Source organism: Lissotriton helveticus, chromosome 5_1, assembly GCF_964261635.1.
Source record: "Lissotriton helveticus chromosome 5_1, aLisHel1.1, whole genome shotgun sequence".
Taxonomy (NCBI): domain Eukaryota; kingdom Metazoa; phylum Chordata; class Amphibia; order Caudata; family Salamandridae; genus Lissotriton; species Lissotriton helveticus.
The window spans coordinates 310,124,769-310,133,455 of NC_136065.1; positions in this window are offsets into that span (position 1 = coordinate 310,124,769).

The following is an 8,687-nucleotide window of genomic DNA, read 5'->3' on the forward strand; positions in this document are numbered from 1 at the left end:
ATGAGGGGACACGAAATGGTGGGAAAGGTGGGTGTCAAGGGCTAGATGCAGCGAAAGTCTCTTTAGCTTCTTTCCTGATTGCCAAAGGAAAGGATGAATCCCCCCAGTAGCCATGATGCCACCCTACACAGTACAATAAATGTGAAATTGTAAAGCGTCTCCTTGGATTTACCGGCGGCCTTTGACATCATATCCTTTATGATCCTCGTTCATCATTTAACTGAGAGTGGTGTTGAAGGGCCCTGTGCTTGCCTACATTGCAAACTTTCTTTCAAATAGGCACTGAGCTGTCAGAGTCTTTGCTTCTCCCCTCCCACTTTGTCTAGGATTTAGTCATCCTCGACTGTGGGATACCACAGGGGTCATCTTCGAGCTCCCTGCTCTTTAACATCCATAGTTCCCCTCTGGCAGACCTGATTTGCAGCTATGGCTTTGAAGGGCTGTCTTACGTCAATGACACACAATTGATTGTCCTACTGGAATACGACAACCTTATCAGCCAAGAAAGGTTTAGGGAATGGCTAGCTTCTATTGCCATCTGGATAAACAAAAATCACTCAAAAATGAATTCTGACAAGCAGGAGTGTTGATTTTGAGAAATAACCAAGCCTGGAACAACCAATGGTAGCCACCAGAACACAGCTCTTCACCTTTGCCAGTTGAAGTGGTTAGAAATTTGGGTGTGAAATTTGACGCCCAACTTTCCTTCAAACATCAGATTCATGCAGTCACCTCTACTTTATTAAGACTTCCAAAATGTTTTATAACATTTTTTTTATATATATCTTTTTATTAACAAAAATGAACATAAAACATACAGTACCGCAAACATGACAGATGAAATTTCAGTGGAGACAATTACCTATACAGATACAATAGGATAATTCATTGGAAATCACGGAGAAGGGGCATCATAACAATCAAAATTACAGGGTGGAACACAAATATTACCATGGTAGACATTCCAGGGGTTCCAGATCTTGGACCATTTCCGGGGGCAGCCTCGGGCCATGTACACCGTCTTTTCCCTCAACATACACCAGTCAAGGTCATTCTTCAAGTCTATAATTTTGGGTGTATGCGAGGCTCCCCAGAGCTGAGCAATGTCCAGGAGACCAAGTGTGACCCATTGTGTAGTGTGAGTGGTGAGGTCAGTAGGCTCCCGGATATTTAGAAGGCATCTACGCGCCTCTGGGCGAAGCACAACCCCCAGTTTTTCACCCATCACCTCGTGTACCTTCCGCAAGTATTCTTGGATAGGTTCACAGTGCCATATTATGTGCATGAACGTGCCCAGTTGGTTGCATCCCCGCCTGCAAGACCCATCAGTTGGCCCTCCCATGTGTAGCAATTGGGGACCCGTAATGTATATTCTGTGCAGTATCTTCAGTTGTACTAAACGGAGACGAGCTGGGATTGCAACAGTTTTGGGGGAGGAGATTGCCAATTGCCAATCTTCGTCATCCAGTTCGATACCATCTCTAACCCATTTTTCTCGCAGTGGGCGCAAAGGATCTTCCATATTGTTAATAAGCTTCCTGTAAGTGAGGAAAATGGCTTTTTCAGGCAAATGACCATCGAGTATTCTGTCCTCTAGTGGGGATGAGTCTGGAAGGGAGGAGTTTCGGGGCAAGACTGATCGCAGCGTGTGTAAGATTTGCAGATATCGAAACGTTCCAAATCTGCCAACTCATATTGGCGTTGGAGAATGTCAAAGGCTTTCACGTCACCTGCATCCCAGACGTCTTTGATATGCGATATGCCTATTAGTTCCCATTTGTCGAAGCCTTTTGAGTTCCATAGATCTCCCAAATCCTGAGAATCCCACAAAGGCATAGCAAGAGTAAGCTTCCAGCTCCAACCGAGTGATTTATTAGCTGAATGCCAGATTCCAACTGCGTGCCCGGTGGGACCTATAAGTGAACACCTGCCTGGTTTGGAATAAAGTGCTCGGCTGTAAGCACAATTGGGAGAAGCCATCTATCCATATTGAACCCCGGGTCGTCAAAGCGGCCGTATGTACCGTGATTTATGGCTGCAAGGTGTGCAGCCCAGTAGTATTTTTTAATATCCGGCAACCCAATCCCTCCATCATACCAGTTGAGCGTGAGTTTGTGTTGAGCAATACGTGGTTTCCCGTCCCATATAAGTTCCCGCTGTAGCCCTTCTATTTCTTTGAAGTACGAGTTTGGGACAGGGTCAGCCGAGTTTTGTAATGCGTACAAGAAACGGGGTAAAGACAACATTTAAAAAAGGGCCGCCTTGCCCAACAGGGAAAGTGGGAGTGACTTCCAGTTCACGATGTCTCGTCTGAGCCTTTGCAGTGGGAGGACGAGGTTACGGGCATATCGGAGGGAGTGATCAAGGGAGACAAATATTCCCAGGTATTTAAAGCCTTCCGTGACTATCTGTATCAGGCAATTTGAAGGTAGCGGAGAAGGACCCCCACAGAAAAGATTTCTGCCAATTGATACCAAACCCGGAATATCTGCCAAAAATGGCTAAGATATCGAGAACAGTGGTAAGAGATTTCTTGGGAGATGTGAGATATAGCAGGACCTCATCAGCATATAGAGAAATACGGTCCTCCCAGTCCGGTGACCATCGCATTCCACTAATGACTGGGTCTCTCCGGATCCATGCTGCAAGGGGCTCCAAGGCCAGTGCGAATAATATGGGAGACAGGGGACATCCCTGTTGGGTCCCTCGGCTGAGTGTAAAGGCCTCCAATTTTATATTATTTACGACTACTTGAGCCATAGGTTCACAACATAACTGACGCACCCATCGAATAAATCCTGGCCCCAATCCCAAATTTGTGAGTATGGCAAATAGGTAAGACCACTCCTGCGTGTCAAATGCCATGGTGGCATTCAGGGAGACTATAATTGCCTGTTCTCGTATGGTAGGTGCCCTATCCAGAACCCCGTGGACCCTGCACAGATTTAACGCAGTATTCCTACGTGGCATAAATCCTGATTGATCAGGGTGTATTAGGTCCCCTGTGACTTTGACCAACCTATTAGCGAGTATTTTAGCAAGGATTTTGGGTTTCTGCATTCAACAGTGAAATAGGGCGATAGGAGGCGCAGTCTGTCTTGGGTTTCCCTTCCTTATGAATTGCGACAATAGTTACGATTCTCTGATCCAGAGGCACCAACCCCATTTCGAGGCTGTCTTTGTACATAGCCTTTAGATACAGGGCCAATTTATCTGGCCGGAGCTTGTAGAGTTCTATAGGGATGGTGTTTGGTCCTAGGGCCTTGCCTGGATGTAGCGCTCATATCGCGAGCGCTATTTCGTCAGTGGAGAGGGCACTGTCCATGAATGCTCGGTCGTCGTCAGAGAGTGCAGGGAGGGAGATGTCTCTTAGAAGATCCGAGGAGTCGTCTTCGGTGTACGGTGCCACCCAACTGTATACAGTGCGGAAGTGCTCTGCAAACTGGTTAACTATGTCTTCAGGGTCTGTTATGGGAGACATGTCAGCGCCTTTAAGCTCTGGGATGAGCCTGTTAGCATACTCCTTTTTGTCAAGCCAGGCAATCAGTTTTCCAGCCTTGTCCCCCAGTCGTAGATCCGACCCCTCCTGTCCTGTCCCATTGCCTTGGCACGATTGGTCACTAATGCCCTGTACTCGTCCTGACGGAGACGTGTGAAGGGCTTCAGGTGTGATATCTGAACCCATGTCTTGTTCAAGACGATACACCTCTTGTTCTGCGTCAGAGATGTCTTTGAGTTTGTCTTTTTTGAATCCCGCTATCAAGGAGAGGGCCTGACCTCGGAGAACTGTTTTGAAGGCCTCCCACAGAATCTGCGGAGAGTCAACGGAATTTTCGTTCTCCGAAAAGTAGTTGTCTATGGACTTGACTAGGTCTTTGCGTATTTTGGGATTTTTAAGGTACCACAGGTTGATAGGGGCAACTCTTCCTACTTGTGTTTGGTGGAGAACTATGTGAACCCATAGCGGAGAGTGGTCAGAGATGCCCCTGGCTAGATGTTGGATCTCATGTATATTCGTGACCTGTGGGGCGGGAACAATTATGTAATCTAGGTGGGAGAGGCTGCTATGCGCTCCGGAGTGGAAGGTGTGTTAAATTTTGTCCGGGCTGTATGTTCTCCACCCATCCACAAGCCCCATGGCCTCCAGGAAGCCGGAGAAAGAGTGTGAAGTGTGAGCCAGAGAGCACTTAGTTAAAGTCTCCACCAAGCACTAGCTGCCCCTCCGGCAACGCTAGCAGTATAGCGCTTAGATCAGTAAATGTTCTGGATTGTAAGCCTGGTGGTGCGTATACAGATATAAACGAGATGGTCCGACCCTCCCATGTACCTGTGATCCTGACATATCTGCCCCAGTCATCAGTCCAAGTGGACGTGAGCGACAGGAAAATGATCTTTTTTGCATGATGCCCACACCCCTAGAGTTAGACGTGAAACCCGCGTGTGCGATCATTGAGTAACCCCACCTATGCATAGCCCTGCAAGTGTTACCAACCAAATGAGTTTCTGGAAGTAGCACGATGTCTGGTGCCAGTCTCTTGATATATTGCAAAACGACACATCGCATAATTTTGTCCCAAAGCCCGTTAACATTCCAACGTAGGATTTTAAGCGCCGAGATGCCCAAGGGCCTTCGTTCGCGCTCTATAAATGTTGTAAAATAAATAAATAAATAAATATCCTTGTTCCACTGTGCACACATTGATGGCAAAATAGGGTGCAACATCTTCTACAATAATTATGGACTGTACTGTCGAAACCAACCAAATAGGTACAAACAAATAAAAACATCCCTTCCCAACAACCCCCACCCTGCTCCCCTGCACTCTGGGCTCAGAACTGCCCATAATTATCAAATGCAGAGTGCCTGTCGCCCAACAACTTACTAAAAGAAGATACTGGGGGGAAGCTTAGGCACCCTGTCGGCTCACCTCCCTATCATTTCAAACTACAGGTGCTCCAGGCCCATATGGGCCAAAATTACAGTATGCAAGTTATTTCAAAGCATGCTAGTACGCAGTACTATAGACTAATGTCACATGCGCCAACAGTCTGTCAGTGACAATCAAAATATAGGATGCGCAGGCAGTTAGGAGCCACTTTGTGTCTTACTGGTGGAATTCGGTTGTTAGCCTCAACGGCCACTGGAGCCCCCCTCCGTTGATGTCCTCCACTCGTCCAGCCAATCGGATGCAGCCTCTGGTAGATCAAAGAATCGAGTCTTTCCTTCGGCCTCAACTCGAAGACGAGCCGGGAGGAGCATGGCATACTTGAGGCCTTTGTAGCGCAGTCTTCTCTTGACATCTAGGAATGAACGTCATAGTCTCCGCACGGCTTGAGTAAAATCAGGAAAGAAAGTGATTTCCGAATTGTCCAGTTTGATTGGAGGGGCGACCCCAGTGGCTTGTAGGATTGTTTCCCTGTCCCTGGAGTTTAGCAATCGGGCCAGTATCGGGCAGGGGGGGTCTCAGGTTTCAGGTGACCCCCGGAAACCCTATGAGCTCTTTCAATCACAAACAGGTTGGACAGGGCCTTCGGTTGCAGACGCGTAGGGATTAAGTTTTCCACAAATAGGTCTGTGGCGGGTCCTTCCGATTTCTCCGGCACAGCAAGGATGCGTACATTATTGAGCCTCATGCGCCCCTCATAGTCATCCAGATTGTTCTCTGTGAACTTACGGAATGCCTGGAGTTCACGAATTTCGGTCTGCAAGTGTGATGTATCTTCCACAAGGCTGGTCGTGGTGAGTTCCAGTTGTTTAACGTTTTCTCTTGACCGGCAAGGTCAGCTCTGATCAGCGTCATTTCCGAAGAAAGAGTGTCCATCTGCTGCTCCATGGAGGTGCGCACCCCATTCATGCTCTCCATTACGTCTTTAAAGGTGAGGTCTGGAGAGTCATGTTCCGCCCCTCCCTGTTGCTTGTCCCCAGCCACCTTACGCTCAGGCAAGTCCGCTTTTGGGCAAGTGTAACGGTCCAGCCTACTCTGCTGGGTTGATTTTACGCCCTTCGTGCCAGACATAGTGAGATCCGCACAGGCACCCCGGTACGACAATGCAAAGGATAGTGCTGCCACTGAGTTCAGGCCTGACCTGTCAGAGTGCAAGTGTTGTCTGTTCGATCTGGAGCAGCCTGGGGGGGAGGAGGGGGACGGTCAAGCAGTGCCCAGGTGTGAAACAACAAGTACTTCAATTCTACCAGTCCATGTGTTTCTTCGCGCACTCTTTGTGGGCACCAGGGGCAACTTCACCGTAGGGCGCCCATCGGCCCCCGCAGCGTGCCAGGTAGAGCTGTCTCAGTGCATGGAGCCACAAGATCTGGCACAGCAGCTATCAATAGGGAGCCAGCAGCAGTGGTGCAAGTGTATCAGCGGGAGGGGGGAGAAGGAGCCCCCCGCGTCCAACAAGAATGGAGGCGCAGCAATCCGAGAGCGATTGCTCTTCAACTCACAATCATCAGCCCCTCCGTGTTCTCTCGCAGCGTGCAGCGGCCTCTCAGCGAGGATCCTTTTCTGTTATGCCACATTAGGGCCGTGCCCTCTCTGAACAAATCCGGTGTCCAAGATCCGCAGTGTAGGGAAAGGTTCAGGGATGCCAGGGCTGTGGAGTCCAAGATATTCGCCTGGCCCAGTAACCCCGGACACGGAGTACTTCGGCCCCCCGGGGTGGGAGGGAGGGGTCACGCCGGCAAGCTCAACCGCTACGGCGGTCCAGGCACCACGCGATGCCTCAGCTTCCACGTCCGGGAAGGCCTCAAACGCCGGTGCCCGCAACTTCGGCCCTGGACGTCCATTTGACACTGGACCAAGAGCACTGAGCACCGCTACACCTCCGGAGCACAGTCCTGGCCCCGGAGAATCGGATTTGCGTGGCGGATTGGCAGTGTAGGGAGGGAGTCACAGAGACATTCTAGGAAGCGGCCATGTTGGATCGCCTCAAAGCCACGCCCCCGCTTTATAAAATTTTCAGTTTTCTACCTATCTCTGCAAAAAAACAGTAATCCACGTCCTTATTAATTCTATTTTGGATTACTCTAACTCGTATCTTCCTGATAAACTCATCAATAAACTTCTGCTGGTTCAAAACACTGCTGCAAGTCTAATATTCAATTTCCTAGGCATTGTCCAATATCTTCCAAACTAAAGGATCTGCATTGGTTTACTATTGCCAGTGATCAATTTTAAAACCTTGATGCACATTCACAGAGCCGTACATCTTTCGGGCTTCCACAGCTTTCAGGATCTGTTGAAGGTTTATGTTCCTTCCAGACACCTGAGGTCTGCCAACTCTTTCTATATTCTTCCTCTTAAATTCCGCAGGGCGAGGAGAGGAGGTAGCTCCATAGCAGTTCTGGGAGCTTAATAAACTGCCTCTAACATCTTCGAACAACATCGGGTTGTTCCCAATCCCTGAAAGACCTCAAAAGATGGGTTTTTGAACAGATTTATTGTTTGAACATCTCTTGTTGTACTCTATTTCTAGATTCACCTCTATTCTTCTTCATATGTGTTTTGGGCTTCCTCTTGTCAAAAAGCAATAGCGCCCAGAAGCTCTATTTGAGTAATAGTTGCACTCTACAAATCACACTTACATTACATTACCCAAGAGGATCCCAGTTAGAAGGAAAAGCCACAAAGGCAGAATAAACCTCCTAGCCAATATTGATCATTCTTGATTGTAGTTGGTAATTGATTTAGAAATTTTAAAAGCGAGGCACGAAAACCATCCTGCAATCAGAGTTGAGAAACAGCTCAGTATATTGCTCTTCCAGAAAAAAAAAAAGAATCACAAAAGAAACTTGTTGCGGACAAAGCAAGGTAAAACTCAGGGGCAAGACTAGACTATACTGAGTGTGTGGCAGAAATGACAAAAAAACTGTAGAATAAATGTGCTGCAAAGCATCTTTGTAGAGGCCAAACCTCTTATACGTGTTCTAGGCAGGAAAGTATTGCAGGAAATAGGCTCATATCATATTGGATTGGGAACTTCAAGCAGCAAACACTGGAGATGCAACCATCTTGGATAGGCATAGATATAAGGCTAGTTATATCTCCTCTTCCAGGAGAATAGTGATTCTTGAAATGGCAGGGGAAGGAAGATGAACCCCATGATTGATATCACTAGTACCTTTGTACTCTGCCAGCCACCTCCTTCACTAATCGCTCTGCAATGCCCGATAAATACCCTGTCCTGCGACCACAGAGACTCTGATACCAGCAAAGCAAAGCAAGTGGAAAAGTACCACTACATGCTGGATGCAAGAACCAAAGATGTGCTGTCTTCTCTTTGCTTGACACTGGGCCAGTAGAACACACTGCTCTATTTTTTGACTTGACATTAATAGCATAAGCTGTTGGCAAGTATGGGATTGCAGTGCTCAATCATGTCTTTTGTTGAAGACAGTAAAACACAGTTGCTCCTTGGGGCAAATTCTCTCACCACTGTACAAACTGTAGTTGGGCAAACACTATTGCTCTAAGACATCCTTGTCAACACCGTAGCAGAACTGAGATGAAGGCTATTCATTCTCATGAGCTGTTCTGAGTCCAAGCCAAAACATAGAACTCTTTAGCAAGGAAGGCACTCCATCTTTTCAGACAAGTTCCTGTTATAGCCAGCTGGCCATTTGCAACATGTCTGTCTCTCCTCTACACTTTTCTGACTTTCACCCTTAGGTCCAACCAAGGCTGCAT